This window comes from Aulonocara stuartgranti (genome assembly GCF_965226115.1).
Source record: "Aulonocara stuartgranti genome assembly, chromosome: 19".
Classification (NCBI taxonomy): Eukaryota; Metazoa; Chordata; class Actinopteri; order Cichliformes; family Cichlidae; genus Aulonocara; species Aulonocara stuartgranti.
In genome coordinates, this window is record NC_138955.1 from 26,510,270 (window position 1) to 26,532,869 (window position 22,600).

Sequence of the window (22,600 nt, forward strand, 5' to 3'; positions counted from 1 at the left end):
TCACAACTTGGCTGATGAGGCATTCATTTATTGACACTCTGGATGTCTACAAGACTATAAGCCATCCATACAATAATAATATAAACAATAAAAATGTATAAACAATAAAAACTGAAACTGAAGCGAGCAAACCTACTTTGGAAACTAAACAAATCACACTTAAAAACCAAAAGTTAAATTGAAAATAAAAAACTGTCAAAACTCTGCTGACAACTGCTTAAATGTCTTTAGCAACAGATGTGAATGAGTGAGCTACTTATCGAAAATGATAGCTATCCAGAAATCTAGCTTTCGAGAAATAACTCAAATTACGAGTTATGTCAGTTTATCGGGAAGCTCTGGGAAGCTCCGTCAATTCCTTGTTATCCGGAAGCAGAAGGCATCAGTGGTCCTACAGTTCGATATAAACACACTGATTTCATAGCTTTTATGTATGCAGTTACCATTCGCTAGAAGGCATTTGTTTTTGTTTGCTATACACTGGTAGCTAACCAATGCTATAACCACCTGTTTTTGAGTCTGCGTACGTATGCATCATCTGTTTCTGGGTAACAAGGAAATTATTCTAAATAGCATCAAATTTAAATATTTTTACGAGTTTTTCAGGACTACTTACATATGGTCTATAATTTTTAAATCTCTGTGCTCTGAGGTAAAATTAATGAAATATAATGTTGGAAGCACTCTCAGTGTTTACGAGAAAAAGTCAAAGGTCAGCTTTAGATAGAGATGGATATGAAGTCAAATTTGCTGCTAAATACACCCGCTAAAAAGGAACATATTCAGAAAACATTGAGTAGTAATGCAGAACACATTTTGAATTGTGTGATGTGTCATAATTGGCTTTGGAGATGAAATCTGGTCTTGCGCCACAACTCTATTTTTAGCAACAGTTTTATCCTTTTTCCCCGCCTGTTGATGCATTTCTGACTCGTGCTTTGCTGTAAATGACCTTGACAGTCATTGGTTTTAAGACTCCAATGCAGTTTTTCTTCACAAATGTATTAGTGCTTCGTATGTAATGAAATTCACACATATACTAAAGGCATGATTAGCATATATATTGTATTGACACAGTGGCAATATGTTCTCTCTCTCTTTCTTTATCTGTCTTTTTCTCGCTCCATACCTTTCTCTTTCATTTTTCTCTTAGGCCTATATTTCCCTCTTTGCACCCCCTCTCCGCATTGGACTTTGAAGTTCAGCTGTGCTGTTTACTGTAATTTTTATCTGCAGAACATGCAGTTGCCACATTGCTACAATTATTTACAGTCAAAGAAAAAAAAAAACATAGCCATAGACAGCTGATTCTCCCCCGCCCCCTACCCCAAATGCCATTTCCCATTTCAGCTTGCTTTGTATGTTATTCACTCATGTACACAGTCAGCTTCAGCTGCTGGATCATAATCATATACCAACATGACAGATGACAGCGGTCAGAAGCCAAACACTCCAGGATGGAGTCAAAAATGACTTTAGCTCTTTTCTTATTTGCTCTGTTCATTTCTTTGTGTTTGCCTCTCTTTGCTCTTTGACTTCTTCTGTTTGGAGTTGTTTCCTTACTGTCTATGCTACTCCTTTCCCTCTTAGTTAACTTTACTCTAAATTACTTTAATGTCATTAAAAAACTTGTAACCTGAAATTCAGGACATTTAAAAAAGCTAACATATAGCTAAATATGTGATGTATGTACAGGGTTATACTTACACACGTTGACATCATTACAGTAATGGTACTTTAGTTTTTGTTGTCTGAATGACTGAGTTTTCATGTTCTGTTCACGTTCTCTTTGATGATTTTATGTTCTGCTCCCATCAGCTAGTGCCATGCATTAGGACAGCGCCCAGTACATGAGACATACTAACACTCACTTCTTACTGATCCTCTGTACTTTCTGATTCAATAACTTAGGATGCTTTTCTGTACCCCTCATTCCACCACCACGTCTCCTTGTCATTACTCCTTTTAATGCTGGCATCCTCATAGGGATGGTCCATTTGGTATGGTCCATAAAAAAAATAAACCTGGGTAAATCACTGAATGTAGTCTGTGTTTCCCAAGCACAGACTTTACTTGGGTGAATCACCCAAATAAAGTCTATGTTTGATAAGCCTGCCACTAAACATTGGACACTCTGCTGAACCTAATCTCTGCAGGTGTTTGTGCACTGACTCGATTGGCTCATGTTTCTCTCTTAGGCTTTTAAAAAGCAGACAATATGGTGTCACTGGATTTCTATTCAGGAACTTTTAGGTGCTGTGTCTTAATAGTTGGAAAAAGAAGTGCGCACAAATGCATTAAACACAGAATTTCAACAGTCAGCGTAAGAGCCGTTCACTCGGTTACAACAAGCATCCACACAGTGACTCAAAGAGACTTAAATATGCTTCTTGTTACTGTCAAAGCTTCAGGGTCTTTGTCTTTACAGCAGCAATTCAAGAACATGTTTCACTAAATGATGATGGTCTCCTTGGACCTCCACCTCACCCTCTGCATAGCCACTCTCTCACTCCTCTGGTGCGTTTTTTAAATGTGCTGACAAAGAGAGGCAAAATCTCAGGATGATTTCCCAGCTAAGATACAGACTTAGGTTAGTCTGTAATTAAAACAGAAGTGAATAGGTAATAATTTATAACTTTTATGTCATCTTTTGGGATTTAACATCAGAAGGCAGATTTGGAGGAAGTCTTTTGCTTGCTCTCTTTTTTCCCTTTCTTTCATTCTTGGTGTCCATTAGCACTCCCCTGTCTCTTGCCAGCCATTCACTTTTCCCATGGAGACAGCACACACACACACATGCACACACACACATACACACACACACACACACACACACACACACACACACACACACACACACACACACACACACACACACACACACACAGACTGTGTTAAGTCTCCTTGGTTACTGAATGCCTTTTTCATTGACTGTCCGTTACCATGGAAGTGAAAGGACGAGAGGGGATGAGAGGATGATTAGAGGAGAAAAGAAGAGGAGGGAGAGGAGAGAAGAAGTTGTAGGAGAAGCTGAAAAGAAGGAAAAAACAACACAAAATGTAACAGGCAAAACAAGGAGGGAGGAGGGCGAGCGTGGAGAAGAGAAGAAGAGATGGCGAGGTAATTAGTGAAGAGGACGGGGGATGAGGAAGAAATGAGTGGTGCAAAGATGTGCAAAAGGCAGGAGGAAGGAGGAAGAGGACAAGCAAATGAGAGAAGAAAGAGGGAAGAGGGTAATGGGGAAAGAAAGGAAGGTGAGAGGGTGATTAGTAAGGAGAGGGGCATGAAGGGCTAAGAGCGATAAAACAATTAGAGAAGAAAATGTGAGAAGGAGAAGTAAATAGCAAAGGATGAAAGGAAACAGGAAGAATAGAAGGGAAGGAGGAAGTTTGGAAGGAAGTTGGGAGGAAACATTGATTCTTTGGCGTTCCTTCTCTTTCTTTTCCTTCTTCTTTTTATTCAGTTTCTTCTCATATCTTTCCTTCTACTTTTCATCTTTGACCATTTTAAAATGACACATCTAACCTAGCTGCACGCTCGATTTCTGCGGCAGGGAAGTTGATTTCAGGATCAGATAACATGATTTGGTCAGACACATATACACCATGAGGACACACAGTTTCAATTGAAATGCACAAATCCAGCTATGCATAAATACATGCATAATCCACGGAGGAAAGCCTTCATACAGTGAATTCGACCCATGCAATATACTGTGTGCGAGTGTGTATCTGTGCTGCTTAGAAAGTCTTGTTGATTGGATTCTCCTCGTTCTTGAGAGCACAAAGCAAGTCCTCATAATGCATGTCATTCAATTTTAGCATGATCAGTGCATGTCAACACACATGATTGTGTGTTTGCTTGTGTCTAATTGCTGAGCAAGCTCTCAGCTCTGATGGGATCTGTGAGATTGTTTTTTTTCTTCTATTTTCACCAGAAAATAGTCTGTTTTTTGGAAGGAACAAACTTACACACTCAAAGACACACACCAACGTGTGTGTGTGTATGTATGTATGTATGTATGTATGTATGTATGTATATATATATATATATATATATATATATATATATATATATATATATATATATATATATATATATATATATATATTATAAAAAACCCAAAACACCCAGCACGCCCCTGCGGGCGGTTTATCCTTCAAGCTCGGGTCCTCTACCAGAGGCCTGGGAGCTTGAGGGTCCTGCGCAGTATCTTAGCTGTTCCCAGGACTGCGCTCTTCTGGACAGAGATCTCCGATGTTGTTCCCGGGATCTGCTGGAGCCACTCGCCTAGCTTGGGAGTCACCGCACCTAGTGCTCCGATTACCACGGGGACCACCGTTACCTTCACCCTCCACATCCTCTCGAGCTCTTCTCTGAGCCCTTGGTATTTCTCCAGCTTCTCGTGTTCCTTCTTCCTGATATTGCTGTCATTCGGAACCGCTACATCGATCACTACGGCCGTCTTCTTCTGTTTGTCTACCACCACTATGTCCGGTTGGTTAGCCACCACCATTTTGTCCGTCTCTATCTGGAAGTCCCACAGGATCTTAGCTCGGTCATTCTCCACCACCCTTGGGGGCATCTCCCATTTTGACCTCGGGACTTCCAGGTTATACTCAGCACAGATGTTCCTGTACACTATGCCGGCCACTTGGTTATGGCGTTCCATGTATGCCTTGCCTGCTAGCATCTTGCACCCTGCTGTTATGTGCTGGATTGTCTCTGGGGCATCCTTACACAGCCTGCACCTGGGGTCTTGCCTGGTGTGATAGACCCCAGCCTCTATGGATCTTGTGCTCAGAGCTTGTTCTTGTGCTGCCATGATTAGTGCTTCTGTGCTGTCTTTCAGTCCAGCTTTGTCCAGCCACTGGTAGGATTTCTGGATATCAGCCACCTCCTCTATCTGCCGGTGGTACATACCGTGCAGGGGCCTGTCCTTCCATGATGGTTCCTCGTCTCCCTCCTCTTTCTTGGGTTTCTGCTGCCTGAGGTATTCACTGAGCACTCGGTCAGTTGGGGCCATCTTCCCAATGTATTCTTGGATGTTCCTTGTCTCATCCTGGACTGTGGTGCTGACACTCACCAGTCCCCGGCCCCCTTCCTTCTGCTTAGCGTACAGCCTCAGGGTGCGGGATTTGGGGTGAAACCCTCCATGCATGGTAAGGAGCTTTCTTGTCTTTATGTCAGTGGCTTCTATCTCCTCCTTTGGCCAGCCTATTACCCCAGCAGGGTACCTGATCACGGGCAGGGCGTACGTGTTGATGGCCCGGATCTTGTTCTTACCATTCAGCTGACTCCTCAGGACTTGCCTGACCCTCTGCAGGTACTTGGTGGTTGCAGCTTTTCTAGCGGCCTCTTCATGGTTCCCATTCGCCTGTGGGATCCCCAAGTACTTGTAACTGTCCTCTATGTCTGCAATGTTGCCTTCTGGTAGTTCAATCCCCTCAGTTCTGACTACCTTCCCTCTCTTTGTTACCATCCGACTACACTTCTCCAGTCCGAACGACATTCCAATGTCATTGCTGTATAGCCTGGTAGTGTGGATCAGTGAATCGATGTCTCGTTCACTCTTGGCATACAGCTTGATGTCATCCATGTACAGGAGGTGGCTGACAACTGCTCCGTTCCGTAGTCGGTATCCGTAGCCAGTCTTGTTAATGATCTCACTGAGGGGGTTCAGGCCTATGCAGAACAGCAGTGGGGACAGAGCATCTCCTTGGTAGATCCCGCACTTGATGGTAACTTGTGCTATGGGCTTGGAGTTGGCCTCTAGTGTTGTACGCCACATCCCCATTGAGTTCCTGATGAAGGCTCTTAGGGTCCCATTGATCTTGTACAATTCTAGGCATTCCAGTATCCAGCTGTGGGGCATTGAGTCATAGGCCTTCTTGTAATCAATCCAGGCAGTGCACAGGTTGGTCAGTCTGGTCTTGCAGTCTCGGCTGATTGTTCTGTCTACCAGTAGCTGGTGTTTTGCGCCTCTGGTATTCTTGCCAATTCCTTTCTGTGTCCCGCTCATGTATTGACCCATGTGCCTGTTCATCTTAGCCGATATGATGCCTGACAGGAGCTTCCATGTAGTACTGAGGCAGGTTATTGGTCGGTAGTTGGAGGGGACCGGTCCCTTCTTGGGGTCCTTGGGGATCAGGACCGTCCGGCCTTCAGTTAGCCATTCCGGGTGTCTCTCGTTAACTAGCAGCTGGTTCATTTGTGCTGCCAGACGCTCGTGGAGTGCAGTCAGCTTCTTCAGCCAGTAGGCGTGAACCATGTCGGGCCCTGGTGCTGTCCAACTCTTCATACTGGAGACCCTTTCTTGGATATCTGCCACTGTGATGGTTACTGGACCCTGTTCAGGGAGGTCGCTGTGGTCTGCCCTCAGATCCTCTAGCCACTGAGCATTGCCGTTATGGGTTGCATCCTTCTCCCATATGCTCTTCCAGTATTGCTCCGTCTCCAGCCTTGGTGGTGCTGTTCTCTTATTGTTCCCTTGTCACTGAGAGTACACCTTTGCTGGTTCTGTGGAGAACAGCTGGTTTATTCTCCTGCCTTCTATCTCTCTGGTGTACCTCCTCAAGCGGCTGGCCAAGGCTGTGAGTCTTTGCTTGGCAGTTTCCAAGGCCTCAGGTATGGACAGCTTGCTGTATTTCTTAGGCACCTTATTTGTCGCACCTTTCTGCAACTCCGTTAGTTGGCTAACCTCCCTCCGTGCTACTTTGATCTTGCCCTCTAGCCTCCTTCTCCATGGAGGGTACTGCCCCTTGTCGCTGTTCAACTTGTAGCCAAGCATCTCACTGATCACTGTTGCCGTATTGTAGATGAGCTTGTTAGTGTCGGTAATCGTGGTTGTAGGTATTACCCGTAGTGCTGCATTAACATCATCTAGCAGACCTTCTGAGGGTACTTCACGTAATCTTGGTAACCGGCTACGGGGGATCCAGGTTTCAAGCTTGGCCATGATCCTATTTTTCAGGTCAGTTCCTCTCGCACTCAACGATCCTTCTCCTATCGCACTTGGGGCTATGTACCCAATCTCGGGTGATGATATCTCCCCCCTGACCTGGCGTCCTGACTCCTCCTTGCCGTAGCATTTGTGTTGTACCTCGTCAATCTCTAGCTGTGAGAGCAGTCCCTTCTTTCGAATGTTGGAACACTGAGCTACTAGTTGTTTCGCCGTCATTGTGGATGTTGGGTATCGAAGAATCCATAGGTCCCTCATCCTATTCATGTAGCCCCTTCCGCCAGGGTTACTTGCGTAGTAGCATTCCAACAATGCCCTGTTTTCGTCTCTTGCCCACCGATGCCTTCTTGTTCCAGTAGGCCACTTTTCGTCAGGGTGCCCTGGTTCCTCAACACCTGACGCGGACCTTGTTGATCCGGGCGACGTCCGAGCCGGCATGCCTTCATATTTATCTGTCTCGCTCATGTCTGCGGTAGGCTTGCTTAGCATAGGGGGTCTAGCCTTAGGACCCTTACTGGATACAGACGCCCCAGGCAGGAATCGAACTTGCGATATATATATATATATATATATATATATATATATATATATATATATATATATATATAGTAATTATGACACACAAATAATAATTATAACCCAGAGCCTTCCTAAGCTGACGTGAAAAGATCAGATTTAAGGTTCAGAAGAGAACTGGAGCTCTGTATCAGAAGTGAAGCCAAGAGTGAGGCCAGTGCAGATGTGCCTTAAACCTGCATTATTTCTGTTCATCAAAAAAAAAAAGGGGGGGGGGGGGGGGACTCATCTGGTTTCAAAAAGACATTCAGTTGTCCAGAAAACTATGGGAAAGCAGCCTTTGGTTCTTTTTCTCTGTGACGTTAGGAAATTCCTGATAAGTTTATGGTCCTAAGAATCTTCAGTATAATATGCTGTCAAATTTGTAAATCATGGCTCCCAGTAGAAAGGGACAATAAAGCAGTTTTGCTTTACAGTTGCTAACTTCTAACTGTGCGTTGTGGATTTCTGATTCCTGACCTTCCCTGTTGTCTGTGACTTAAAACACTAAGATGGCAATGGAGAAGCTCCGTTTCCGTGCTGCAAATCAGATATGACAAGAAATATTGTCCTTGTAATGGGGACTCAGGGCGCATTGCCTCTGCGTCTCTGAAGCACACGCTAAATACACAGATACACATCAAGGCAGAATTGAACCGACTCATGATGGAATTCTTTTCTTTTGTTTTCTTCTTCTCTTCCCGTTTCTCTGTCTGTCATGTATCATTATCTCAGCTTACCTTTTGTTGGTGTTGTTACACACCCAGTAAACTGCCTGCAGTCTAATGAACAAAGTGTGTACATTATTAGCTCTTAACTAGCCAGCAGATTTTAATTAAAAACACATTGTTTGCCAATATATTGGATTTTTTTTTATCTTAACAAATACTTCAAAAAGTTCTTTTTTTTTTTTTTGCCTGTCCCGTTTGGCTCTTTTGCCATCACAATTATTGTCTAAAGGCGAAGAAAGATGCCCAACTGATTTACTTTACCAAATGGACCATCCCAGCCTTGCCGTGATGGTCTATTTGATTCACCTTTTATTGTTTATTTTATTTTATTTTCACTTGCTAGACATGGGACAGAGTTGACTGGGGAAAAGAAAGGGGAGAAAGAAAGAGGGAAAGAAAAACAGCTGGGAAGAGGGACGGTGATATAGGGCAAAAAACAAAAACCAACAAAATAAGCAGACAAAAAATACATATATCAATCACCTGGATCACCTGTTGAGAAAGAAAAAAGAGAAAACAAGCAGAAGAAAAAAAGAACAACATAATAAACAACATCACGATGATCTATGTGAATATAACAGTAAATACTAAATATTAAACATTATTGTGCAGCACGTAAGATCGACAGCGCACAGTGTGCTTTGAGGTAGGAGCCAAAAAGGGTGTAGTTTGTGTGTGTGAGTCCCCGTGTGTACACCTGTGAGCATGAGCGCGCTTGTATTTAAAAGGTTCCTTCATGTAATGATCTGCTAGAGGGTGTGGGGGAGCCACTGCCCCGTCCTCCAGGGCATGAAGCAGGTATGGAGGAGATCCAGGCTCCAGACATCCAGAGACCCTCAGAGGAAGGAAGGAAGACCAACAGAGGGGCAGCCGCGCCACTATCCCAGAAAGAGCTGAGGAGAGTCCCAGATGAGGAGTCACTCAGCAGCTGCGGAGCAGAAGCCAGGGGGGTTGCAGTGACGTGCCCATGAGCTCCGCTGGCAGCCAGCTATACCCCGATAAGCAGCCACCAGGAGTGAGCCTGTCCCTGGACACAAAGAACCACCAACGCACCGATGTCTGAGGGTGTCTGCCAATGGCAGTGGGAGTGGTGGGGGGAGATAGGCTTCCATACCTTGGAGGGCCTGAGATGTCCTTAGAGAGGAGGCGTCTGATACTCGACCTGACATATGGACACAGACAAACAGGCACACACAGATACAAACATCCATTCCCACCCTCATGCTCTCATATGCAATTACTCAACACTCACCCAACGTGAAGACAGACATAAATAGACACTGTACACACAATCACACTCCCCAAGCGTACTCTATACCCCAGGTCTAGGTACCCTTGCCCCTGGAGGGGGAAACTGCACCCCGACGTAGGTAGCGTTACCCTTTTCCCTGGGGTGGGGAGAAGCAGACTGCCCCGACTCGGCAGCAGCAGGGAGGCCCCACATTCCAGACCCCAATCGGACGGCCAACTTCTCCTCCCAGACCCCCCGCTCCAACAGGCTGCAGAGAATTTAAACTTCAAAAAGTTTAAATCGAGCTTAAAATGCTCAAAACATGTGATGACATTCTCAGTTTTTAATTTTCCCATTCACACCCATCTGCACGTTTTTCTATGCTTTCAATCTAACATTCACACTCTGAATGTTAGATTGCAACTTGGGCTTAGTATCTTTCCCAGTGATACTTTGGCGTTCAGACTGAGCTCCATTTTCTTCATAAATTTGATACTTTAATCTCAAGGATTTACCACTTTCTTCTCATAGGTTTGCCACTTTAATGTTGAAAATTTTGAGTTTTTTCTCATAGTTTTACACTCCCCCCCCCCCCCCAAGCCCTGCCCATTATTTTTTTTCTACCATCTGTGGCTCTAATACCCCATTGTAAGAGATGTCCTCAGAGTTGTTTCTGGGGAGATTTTCCTTATCGCTTTCCCCAAAGCGAGTTGATTGAGTTGAAATAAACCCTTAAAGGTATTATATTTTAGTTTATTTTACTAAAAATTACATATTTATGCTTATGAAATAATTATAAGTATGTTGGTGACTGTGGTGAATGTGTCCCGTCCATTTCAGTATTTAGTTGTGTGTTCTATTTTTTCATCTCCAGCCTGTATCTAGATTGCTAGACTAGTGGAGATGTTTTCATAATTTCTCTTTGCATTTTCTCAAATGGCAGTGGGCTGACCTCTTAAAACATGGTTTAAGGAAACGTGTCCCATCCATCAGTTTTGTTGCATTTATAATTTTTTTCTTAGACAGTGAGCCAGGCTTCTGTGCATGTGCAGGTAGTCATGCCTTACAGTTATACATAGGAAAAAAAAACGCCTGTTTAAATCACAACAATCGGAGTCGCAGCAGTTTCCATCAGTTGCTGTGTGCAGTTGTTTAAGGAATTTCCGATCCCTCTCTGTGTCTCCCTGTGGATTTGTGCACTTTTAAAACATCTCTATTCGAAAATCATTGTTTTAAAAGTCAACTTGAGAAAGGAAAGTCACCCGCCCCTCCCCCACTTCCACCCAAAATAACACACCACGACTTACTTTGTGCCTTTTAAACTACGTTTTTAGTTTTGCCCTTCAACTTGGACTTCAATCCAGCACTCAGATGTCGTCTTCCTTGATGTTTGCCCCCTAAACTTCAGTCCAAGATTTACTTTCTTTTTCTACAAGTTGAAGTCTGGATGGAGACAATGTTTTTCACTTCTCCTTGACGCGGAATGAGGAGGATACAGAGGGAGGGAAAGAGACGGAGCTATGAAAGCAGGAAGGATAGGGTGATGGTGATGATAAAAAGCACAAGTAACAGAGAAAAAAGAAAAAGACGTGGGGAAAGCAGATAATTTCAAAACTCTCTTATTGCCCTCTTCATCATATAGATTCAAACAAATACTGAAGACGGGCAAGTTGTGAAGAAAAAAAATGTGTAAAGATTAATGAGGAAAGAGTCAGGCAATGATGCCACAAAATATCCAGTTGCATTTGCATAACAGGTGATGTCTTTCCCTCTGTTTCTCCAATCAGAGTCTAGGCTAAATCTCCCTGATAGGCTGAAATGTGCAGGGAATAGTGACTGCAAATGGCACCTTGGTGAATTATTAACGAGGAGCATCCATCTATCTATCTATACTCTATCCATCATTTTACACACACCGCACTCCCAGATATAATTGTATTAACACAGATATGAATGGAGACGGACAGAAAAGGAAAGACAAATCTGTCCTCTTTTATCAGCGGCGTTTTAAACGAGCAGCGCTGAACTGGGTGGTTTCACATTAAACCAAATGATTTTATCAGCCAGACGTCTCTGTAGTGTATTCAAATGGGCTTGCAGGAAGGTTAAAGTAAGCAGCAGTCTGTCGCTGTGGCGCTGTGACAGCCTAAAGCGACGCACTCGTAGTTGTTTACGTGGCAGGGCCGTGCCGCGAGTTTGCATGTTCTGCCCGTGTTCACCGTTTCATGGTTTTAATCTGTGATTCTAAATTGCTCGTTGGTGTGGATGCTAGCATGAATGGGGTTATGTACTGGCGACCTCCCAACGGTGTACACCTCACACCCTGCAGCAGCTGGGACAGGCTCCAAATGCCCCATGTGTGTAACTGGAAAAGAGGTTTAGGTTTTTGGTTAGGTTAGGTTTATGACCAGCTGTCTAATATTGTGCGGGACCCCCTTTTTTCCACCAAAACAGCCCTGACCTGTCAAGGCATGGACTCCACAAGACGAATGAAAGTGTGCTGTGGTATCTCATGTTAGCAACAGATCCTTTAAGTCCTGTAAGTTATGAGGTGGAGCCTCCATGGATTGTACTTGTTAGTCCAACACATCCCAAAGATGCTCGATCGGATTAAATTCTGGGGGATTTGGAGGGCAAGTCAGCACCTCAAACTCGTTTTGATCCTCAAATCATTCTTGAACTATTTTTCCACCGATGGCCATAGATACAGATCACTGAGGACCGGGAACATCTTGGTTTGGAAATGCTCTGACCCAACCGTCTACCCATTAAAATCTGCTTCTTATCAAACTTCAAATTCTTACGTTTGTCTATTTTTCCTGCTTCTAACACATCAGCTTTGAGGACAAAATGTTACGTTCCTCCCGCTAACAGTCGCCACGATGTAGAGATAATCAGGTGAAGAGAGAGATGCAGAGATAGGTTTATATCTGTGTCTGCATCTTTTAAACCATTAGCTGTAAATATGTTCTGTCACATTGCAGCTGGAAGGAAATAAATATGACCAGCATGTTTGCTGATCAACAACACACATTCATTTGCTGCTAAGAGTTAATTCAGTACATACAATAATTTTGTATGGATGCAAATGTCCTACTACACCTGTACCCAAAACCTTTCAGACTCTCCTGACATCCAGATATGCTTCTATTTCCAGAAATCCCAGATTATGATTTGTGAAATAACTTTAATTAGTTCATTTAGCACAAGTGACCTCCTTCAACATTTTTTTAAAGAGCCATTCTTCAACCATACAATTAACCCTTCCACTGATGTGTAACAAAAACCAATGGCTCACTAGAAAACGTGTTTGCTTTCCTTAAGATCTGCATAAAAATTGATGAAGGCTCTGTCGCTGCCCTTCACCTGGTAATGTTAGGCTCGCACATCAAGCTGAGTTTCCTGCGAATAACTTTGGCAGTGATTCACACTTTGTCGCCAGCATTTGTTTGTCCAGTTTTGCAGCGGATGCTTCCCTGCGTGGACGAGCCTCTTCAAATGTAAAGTGATGCTGCCCGCTGAAATGCAAATCTGATCGGTGCAGTATCATCAGCAGATTGGAGAGCTGCGTGTGAGTGTGTGTTTGTGCGAGTGTGTGAGGGGTAAAAGGAGCTCTATTCTCCAGCTGAAGCCCCTCATCTTCTCTGTTTTCATACTGACACACTGTGAATGTCAAAGAGCTTCATGAGGGCAGGCCTGTCAGTCAAGCATCGAGTGTGTATGCATGTGTATGTCTGAGTATTGGGGGGGGAAAAAATAAGAGAGAGAGGAGTGTGTGTCCATGCGGGGGAGGACTTATGTTTGTGTATTTGTGAGAGTGTTTATGTGTCAGAGACGTGGTGAGTGCTGTGGTGTGTGTGTGTCCGAGAGACAGAGCGGGAGAGAGCTAGAGGAGTGTGTTGTGAGTTGCCAGAGGATCTGAGTGAACAGTGATGTGTGACAGAGAGAACGAGAGAGAGATTTGGAGCTCAGAGGGGAAGAGAATGAGCGATCGAGCCACAGAGCGAAATAATTTTTTTTTAAAAAGGAAGGGAGAGAGGGAAAGATTTGGAGCCCAGTGAAAAAGTGAAAGAGAAACTAATAGAGAAACAAAAGAAGGGAAAAGAGAGAGTAATGCCTAGAGAGAAGAGAGAGAGAGGGAGATTGAGGTTGACAGACAATGCTGTGATCTGCGTCTGACTCGGCTGGATTTACTGGATCAGACAAGCACTAAACTCCTCTCTTTCTTTCTGCCTCTCTGTTTCTTTGTCACTCATTCTCTCACTCTCGCAGTCTTATGTACTTCGCCTAATAACCTTCCTAGAGTACGTGTCATGTTATCCAGAGATTATTACTTCAGAGGGGGAGGATATTCTGGGCTGATTTACTCTCAGTTGAAACACAAACTTTTGATGATCACATCGGAGACATCGGGCCCAGTTTGGCTTTCTTTGTTTGAAGTTAACATTAAGGAGCAGTTGACACTATCAAGCTCAATGAATTTTAGAGGACCCTCCCTCAGCCGTCTCATGAACAAAAAAGCCCAGGAAAACTCCTGTTAGTCTGTCGCAACACTTTCCGGCTTTCCTGCTGTGCTGCCATCAGCTACAAGCCCAGTGCTCCCTGCTGAAAGGTTAAAAATTGTTTTCCTCGTTCTCTGTCATAAATATACAGTTTGTTTATAACAACAGGAAAAGCGATACTCTTCTTCTTAATCTCTGCGTCTCCTACAGAGTGCCTTTTGTCGACTTACCTTAAGCGGTCATGGCAGATGGCTGTCCCTCTCCAAGCCTGGTTCTGAGGTTTCTTCCTGTTAAAAGGGAGTTTTTCCTTCCCTGTGTCACTAAGTGCGTATTCATAGGGGGTCATCTGATTTTTAGGGTTATTGTATTGTCTTTACCTTACACTATAATGCTCCTTTAGCTGTTGTGATTTGTTAGTATATAAATAAAATCCAACTGAATTGAATCTTCTTATTAGTTACATAGTTAAAACATTTTTCTAAATAGAATACTAAATACTAGTTATTCTATTTGTTTGTGTTTTTTGATCAGTGTGTGGTTGTGCATACGCACATATGTGTGTTTGCAGGTTCCAGTCCGGGACAACACGAGCGAGCCTGGTGTCTCACTTTACGATATTTTAGTGGCACAAACGCACAGTTAAGTCGCTGCTTCCTCTGGTGTCAGGGAAACACAGATCCATGCCATACTAAAATTCAGCAATAAAACACTTTTCCACAGTGTTAAATGGTATGACGCACCTGTCAATGGTGAAGACACAAGCTCAGGATGAGATGAGGAAAAGGCAGCTAGCGCCCGGCAACAGAGAAGTTATCTAACAATCCTGAATATGGACCGTTATGCTAGCTAGCCTATATGAAGTTTGGGATATGCTCTGAAGCGAGAAGAGATGTATGAACAATATCAATGATAATATCTAGTGGCACAGGTTCTTAAGGATGGGTGGTTCTGCCTGATGCAGTAGTTGCGATCAGCAGCCAATCAGGATTGTCAGAATGAGATAAATACCTGTGGGGAATGTGCAGCAAGGTGCATGTCATAGTCAGACTTTTAAACGAATGCTAGGAATGAGAACTGATTAATGCACAGATCGTACGAAACACAATATACATTCTGGACATACACCGTTGCAGCGCACTGCTATGCTGCAGCACACTGCTATGCTGCAGCACACTACTATGTTGTTTGTGGTTTTTGATCAGTGCCAGCACATGTGGCAAGAGTTTGTGTGCTCGTGTGTGTGCGTCTGTGCCATCAGCAGGGATTCAGGCTGATCCTGTCTTACCTCGGAATGACTGTGGTGAAATCTGCTGGAAACTCTCTTTCTGTCTCTCCTTCATACACGCGCACATTCTCTTGTTTACTGTGTCCTGCTGGGATGTCTGGCGATACAGAGGTGAGAGAAAATAGAGATTCTCTGGTTTTCTTCTGCCTCCTGCCTCCATCCCTCCTTCCCTCCCTCTGTCTTCTCCTTCTTGTCCTCCTGTCAGTCTTCCAAACAAGCTGTCTTATCGAATGATCACAATTGTCGAAGCAGCTTACAAAACGGCCATTGTCGAAATGAACAAACACAATTTGCACCTTCAAACCGCTGTGATGTAAACAGTCAGGCAATGACAATAAAAAAAATACAAAAATAAAAAGTAAGCAGCAACCTACAAATAATCATGTAAAATATGTCAAGCACAAAGTTTTTATTCTACCAGATTTTTGTATATTTACATTTGGTTATTGGCTTAAACCTGATGTGTAACAACACTCCTCTCTTCTCCTCCTGAATGTCAAAATAACCTTTTGCCCAGACATGAGGAGTGCTTGATTTCTCTTATCTTGCTGGTGACATGCCCACTCACGGGGCTGTTTAAGCACATGGCAAGACGCTTCGAACATCAAACGGACTTCGAGCAGCTCAAACTCACGGCTCCCTTCCAAAAACTTCCTCTGTCATCCTTCAGATAGAAAGACATGGGAGGGCTGAAATGTCAGAAATTCTTTGCTGATGTCACAGCTTTAACTTGATTCAACTGGGAGGCTTTCTAGGAGACAGAACCTGAAACTGACATCCGTCTGTAGCAGAGGTGAATCTGAACTGAAGGCATCACAGATTTCAACTTTTTACAGAAATCATTTGTTCTCCGCAGTCAAATGTCTTTATGAACAACTATAACTATAAACCTATAACATTTAGCATATAATCATTAGTTATTATTAATCTCTGGATCTCTTCCATAGTCTATCTATTGTCCTGTCTTCCCCCCCTCACCCCCAGCAGTCATGGTAGATGGCTGTCTAATTGCTGGGGGTCTCTTCTGTATTATTGTCCAATATAAAGTGCTTTTACGCTATCGATGTTATGATTTGGCGCTATATAAATAAAATACAATTGAATACAAAGAATAATTGGTGACAATATTGCTTTATTTGAATAATAATAACATAAACAGTAATAAATTATGTCAAAATTAATTTGAAATATTATCTTTTATGTTATTTAATAACTTTGAGCTTTAAGTTCATCGCTTTTCATCCAAGTTTGCATTGATGAAATTCTCCCTGATGTGTTGTTGATCAAAGGTGGCCCCTTTACATCACACTCTGAGGCTTTTCAATCAGACGGGTGCATCGGCGTCCACTTTGATCTTGTAAGATTATAGTTGCTGATGTAATCCTGACATGACAGGAAGTCAGGGTGAGAAATGGACCCAAGAGATAGTGTTGCTCAATCCCCAGGTGGTCAGTTCTGCACAAGTCTATCTCATCCGGGATGAGGAGATAATTTAACGCTGCCATGACAACGGCTGGTTTGTCATTGTGTGGGAGGTCAAGTTCACAAACGGGATTCAGAGTAATTGTTTGGAAATGGGGTTTTCTGTTTTGAATTTATTTATTTTTTTATGTGTGGGTATTAGTTGATAAAAGGAATGTGGCAGAGAGGGGAGGATAAAAATGAAAGTGTGATGGAGAAGACGATGATGGAGAGAGTATAGTTCATTGTGCTTTCATATACGGATTTATTGCGCTTGAGTGTATGTGCATAATTTGTACATGTACTGGGAAACCTGAGCTTCTGCTTTTATGTTTGTGTGTGTGTGTGTGTGTGTGTGTGTGTGTGTGTGTGTGTGTGTGTGTGAGAGAGAGAGAGAGCCATGCTGCAGAGTGGTTCTACCTGTAAATGTCAGGCGGCTGTCCTCAGTGTTGACAGCTAAGAAATCAGTGGTAAATCAGGGCAATAGCTCTGCTAAAGAGGTGATTAATAAACATGTCATCTTTATTTGGTGTGTGTTAGTTTGTGTGTGTGTGGCTGTGTATGTGTGTGCGTCAACACCTTTAGACCTTTTTTGCTTTCAAACAGCTTGAGGGTGGGTGAGGGAAAGCTGAAGACATGACAGCGATGGAGCAGAATGTGTTAAAGGACAGGAAAGGTGAATAAATACAAATAAGAAATTACCACTGATTTGCAATCACAGTGTGGAAGTAGCCACTCTTGAAAAAATAAGAGCACCTTCTCTATGTTCTTTAATGAAGGGGAGTTTTTTTCCTTCCTCCTCCACCTTTTTAAATTTGTGCAGCTCCTTTCATGGTTTGTATCTATTCATCTTATTAATTTGACTCTGATGAAATGCACGTTTTTTTTTGTTCCACTGTTTTACATCAGCTCGGTCTGTCTGCATCTGAAATGCACAACACTATTGAAATTATGAAAAAAATCACAAACAGTCGGTGGAATAACATTGAGGTGTACAGGGCTCGGGATGTCTCTTTTTCTGTCATTGTTAAAATAAAAAGAGAGATGCTGAAGCTTCGCCCTTCATCACACTTAGCCCTGCGACTGTGCCACTCTCTAATGGAACTTCATCCATTTCAAATGACAGAATCCATTATGGTTGCATGCACTACTCTGCAGCGCATGCGTTGCATGCACTGGATTTATTTTTGTTATTTGCTGATCATGTGTGTAAACTCATCTGCATTTATTCTCCTGCTGATGAGCTGAAAAGCCTTGGGTGTAGTAGGTTTATGAGAAAACAGACAAATATATTTTAAAGGATTTCCAGGGGAAGAATAATTATGTTGCTGTCATGAACAACAGTGCTCTGAATATGCTGAACTTTATACTCTAGTCATGTAGCCAGAATTAGGCCTAGTGGATGATAAAACGTTTCCCAAACTATAAAGAATATTTTGCCTACTTTATTTTTTATATATTGTATCTTTATACTTTGAGCATATATTTGCTAAAAAAAACAAAACAAAACAAAAAAACAAAACAAAACAAAAAAAACAGCATTTAAGGCATATTTTTCTTTCAGATACTCAAGTGTAAAGTATTGAAGAAAGATGAGCTGTTACTGAAATGGAGATAAAAAAAAAAAGAGAGACTGTTGTCTTGATGAGTCAAATATTATAAAACAGATAAATGATGCAGGGTGCAAATGTTTGGTGCAACTTTGAAACTATGATCCCCTGATACTGATGTTCAAAGTCAGTTATACCAAAACATTATAATCAAAAATGACATTTTGGCTTTAGATCGTAAAACTGAAGTGATTTTAAATACAGCTCAGGTACATTTTTGAAGGGAGTCAATATATTAAATATTCATTAAAGATACTAAATTTGTTAAGTTGCACAAAAGAAATCTGAAATATATATTTATATTTATATTTTTTTCTTAAGAATTTAATAAATATATAAGTGATAAAGTTAAGCCCAGATTAATGTCTTAATTACCTTGTAACAATCATTAAAGCAAAGTCTTAACCTTTGTAAGGAGCTAGCATTATTCAGAGTGAATGAAAAAAGCACCAACAATTATGTTTCAGTGCTTAATGTGAAAGTGTCGTCAAACATCAAAGTCAGGTTCTTTCTTTGGTTAATTAACAATGTGGTCTGCCTGTGTAAGTGCCACTAGACAGTTTCATTTCAACATTTCAAACATCTTTAGGGTTTAAGTTTCACTGGCAGATAAATCAGTGAGTCATCTGCATATCAATGCAATGTTTTTTGTGTTTTTTTTACATAAAACCACCGGGTATATATACAAGGAAAAAAGACGACTGGACTGAGAATTAAGTCTCATAAAAGCACAAGGAGACGATTCTAACCGAGAGATAAGAAACCCATGAGACTCATGAGGGTGTAAAATGAGGTGGTGGGATCTTAAAGCACAAAAAGGCAGAATCTCTGAGTCAACAATTAAAAGAGTAATGTCCAGCATGAGGAAAAACTTTTCAACTCTTTATTGCCGATAATAAACACACTATGTCAGCGGTATTGTACGTACTGTTTGTTATATGGTGAACCGAGAAGTGTGAGTGAATGGTATCTTTAGACCTGTTCAGCTCTCCGCCGTGGAGGGAGGCCGACATGTCAGGAAGAACAGATAGAGATGTGTGTTGTTGTGGTGGAGTGCAGGTGCAAGTCTGCCACTGAGGGTTCAATTTACACACTGTTTGTGCACCTGCGTGCCAGCGTGTGCATCTGCATGTGTGATATTTGCATGTGAATCTTTGTGAGGACAAATTATTTTTCAAGGTTAAGAGCGAGGACATTATAAAAAGGCAATTTCTCACTCAAAGGATCATTTGAGACTGTGTCAGCACCTCATGTGTCCGTACATAGGAAAAAGGTGGCGGTGCGCGCGGGTGCAGCGGCTCTTAGCTCTCCAGTTTGGTGCTTGTTTTTTGCACCAAGGGAGTGGCACTCCAATTTCGTTGTACCTTGTACAATGACAATAAAGGCTATTCAAACATGGATTAACCGTCTCTGCATGTATGCCTACACGTGTCACCCTTTATAAACTGAGCAGAAAATAACCTTCATATAAAGAGAGAGCACGTCAGCGACTTCTTATATCTGATCATAGCACTTATCATTCGTTTTATCCTCCTAGAATTTGGATGGTTAGTCAAAGCTGTCACTTTTTGAAGCTCCAGTACAAACGTTAGCTCAATGCAGGTAACAGCAGATCTGAGGGGAAAAGAAACTACAAGCTCAAATTACATTTTTTAGATGTGTGAAACAGAGTAGAGGTTTCTGGCAAAACTTCTCTACATCCAAGGTGAATGGAGAAGAGCATAAAGTCTGGATCGGTTAAAACTCCAACAACACTTGTAAAGGATAACTTTATTGTTTGACACATCATTTACACATTGTATGGCAATTTATTTGCTAATTTCCTTATTAATTTGACAACATTAGATCCACAGCAAAGAACGTTTCAGTAACACCAGCTAACAGCAGCAAAAACCTCAGTGCCTGCCAAGAAGTTCAGGATATCCTCAGCAGCTAACTTCAGTATTACCATCATTGGTCAGAATTGAGCTTCACAGACTCATCAGCCTCATTTGAGTCTGTGAAGGTCCCTTTTAAACACTTTTTACTGCCTCCTCAAGAGGCTTCACCCCTGGCATTTTGACAGCTGAGGTAACCAGTGCACTGAGAGCCTACACTTACTAAACATGAACGCTAACCTTTGGAGGTTACAGAGGGTTAAAAATAATAATACAAAAAAAAATTTAATTGACATATATCTATGTTTTTATACCCAAACAGTAGTAGAAACAGGCCATTACAGGGACACACAGAACAGCTAGCTGTGGCTCAAACAGATCTTTATAATGATAACAGTGGAAGGGGAGCTGTTACTGTTCTTCTTATTTGCGCCCGTACTGTTCCAGTGGTGGATCAAACATGGGAAGAATTTCAAATAATGATATCCGAGTTTGTACAAATAATCTCAGCAGGCTTCAGACTGGCCCAAACATTGGATTTCAAACAGCTTTTGTTTTCAAATCATGCCCCTCTGTTATATCAATGAGAGTGGAATCACTTATGTTGTCATGTCAGGACACATCTCGGGGTATGTGCATACAGGCACCGCACACAGAAGAATTTTTTTCAACTGAAATCATGGAGCACTTTAGCAGAGTCCCAGAAAAAAGCCAGCACCGGCAGCTGGAGTGCAACAGTTCTCCTTTGAAGAACACACATATCTTACACTCAGCCTGAAACACTGAGTGTGGGAAGGGATTTAGTTTAGGAGTCCAAACCTCCTTCAGCTTAACTGCTGTACTGAAGCATGACTGACTGACTAAACCTGGACCAAAACATTCGAACCAGCTAGGGAGAAAGTGTGTTTCTGTTCGTGATATTGTGTGTCATATGTGTGTTTATAGTCTCTTTGTGTGTGTGTATATTCCAAAAGGGGCAGATTTGACCCTGCCCTGGAAGTGTTTAAACATTCTCGTACCAAACAGAGAGGTTACAGTGTGTAAGCAGGAAGCTGGAGTGTGTGTGTCTGTGGTGTCTCTGTGATTTTTATACATTTTTTATTTCATGTGTATTTGTGTGTGGTGACGCCGCTGCTCGCTAAACTGACACATTTTCAATCACATGGTTTATTCCGAGGAAATTGTTGAAAAAGAGGGAAAAGGGCAGATTTCTGCGGCTCTGCGGGCTACAATAGGACAAGCCAGGATTATTTTTTTTCACTTGCGTGTGTGTACGCGCACAAGTGTGTGTGTGTATGTGTGTGCATTCGCAGACAATGCCCTGGTAGCCAATTTGTAATATATAGTCGGCCTTGAAAAATGGCCCAGATCTCCCCTTCGCTGTCTGCAATTTAGCTCTGCCGGCGCCCAGCAATACCCATTGTACTGCCTCCCACCACTGCCATTTTGGCCTGATGGAGTGTGTGTCTGCACCTCGCGTGTGCGAGAGTGTGTTTGTTTACTTGCTTACGTGCATCTCAGTGTGCATTTACCCATGAGTCTGTCTTTGTGCGTGCATGCACTGGTGTGCGTGAGCCAGCAAATGTGTTTATACTCAGGTTATTGAATTTCTGCTTGTGCATGTTGGTGTGTGACACAATGCAAGTGCACGTCTCTGTGAGGTGCTGCGCCATTAGTGTGTGCCTAAAGTTGTACTGGTTATTTAATGCGTACGCATATAGTTGATTTTCTGTGCTCGTGTTTGATGCAGCACGGTTACTCCGTCTACTTTCCAAAATGACAGCAAGAAACCTGAAGCCAACATTCAGGAATGAATGGATAAAAAAAGAGAAAAGTGAGAGAGAAGGGAAGGATGGAGTGATACGCAACAATTTAGGTAAAGAGAAAAAGAAAGACTGGAATAAGATTTTTAAGGATGTGAGAAAGAGGCCACTGTGTTAAGATGGACATAAAGGCGTGCATGTAAAAGCAGGTTAGTTGGGCACAAGGTCAGAAGAAAAAAATGTAGCACAGGAATATCCGGAGAAAAAGATGGAAGGAAGAAGGGCTAAAATGTGACTTTAAAGATGTAAGTTTGACTGCAAAAAACTGTTCCTGAATTGAAAGAGGGATGTGGACAGTAAAATATGTAAGATTGGAGGAGTTGTAATAGAGACTAATGGGAAACAAAGGATTGGCTTGATTGTTTGAATGAGGAGTAAAGATACAACGATATGAAAAAAAAGAAAAGACGAAAGAAAGATTTAAGGATATAAAATGAAGGTGAGCAGCAAAAATAGAAAAGTGAGGATTATGCATGTCCCGAGATGTTGCCTGTAACACCTAACCCAACTCAAATGTACCGAGCCGATCATGAGTGTTCTTCCTATACTGGACTAGAAATGGTG

At 42.3% G+C, this 22,600-nt stretch overlaps 1 protein-coding gene across 5 annotated transcripts in view; it reads left to right on the forward strand.

Annotated features, from left to right (window-relative positions):
• The window catches only part of npas3 (neuronal PAS domain protein 3), a 390,159-nt gene that overhangs the window by 72,688 nt on the left and 294,871 nt on the right, over window positions 1-22,600 (forward strand). The gene's annotated exons all lie outside the window — the stretch shown is intronic.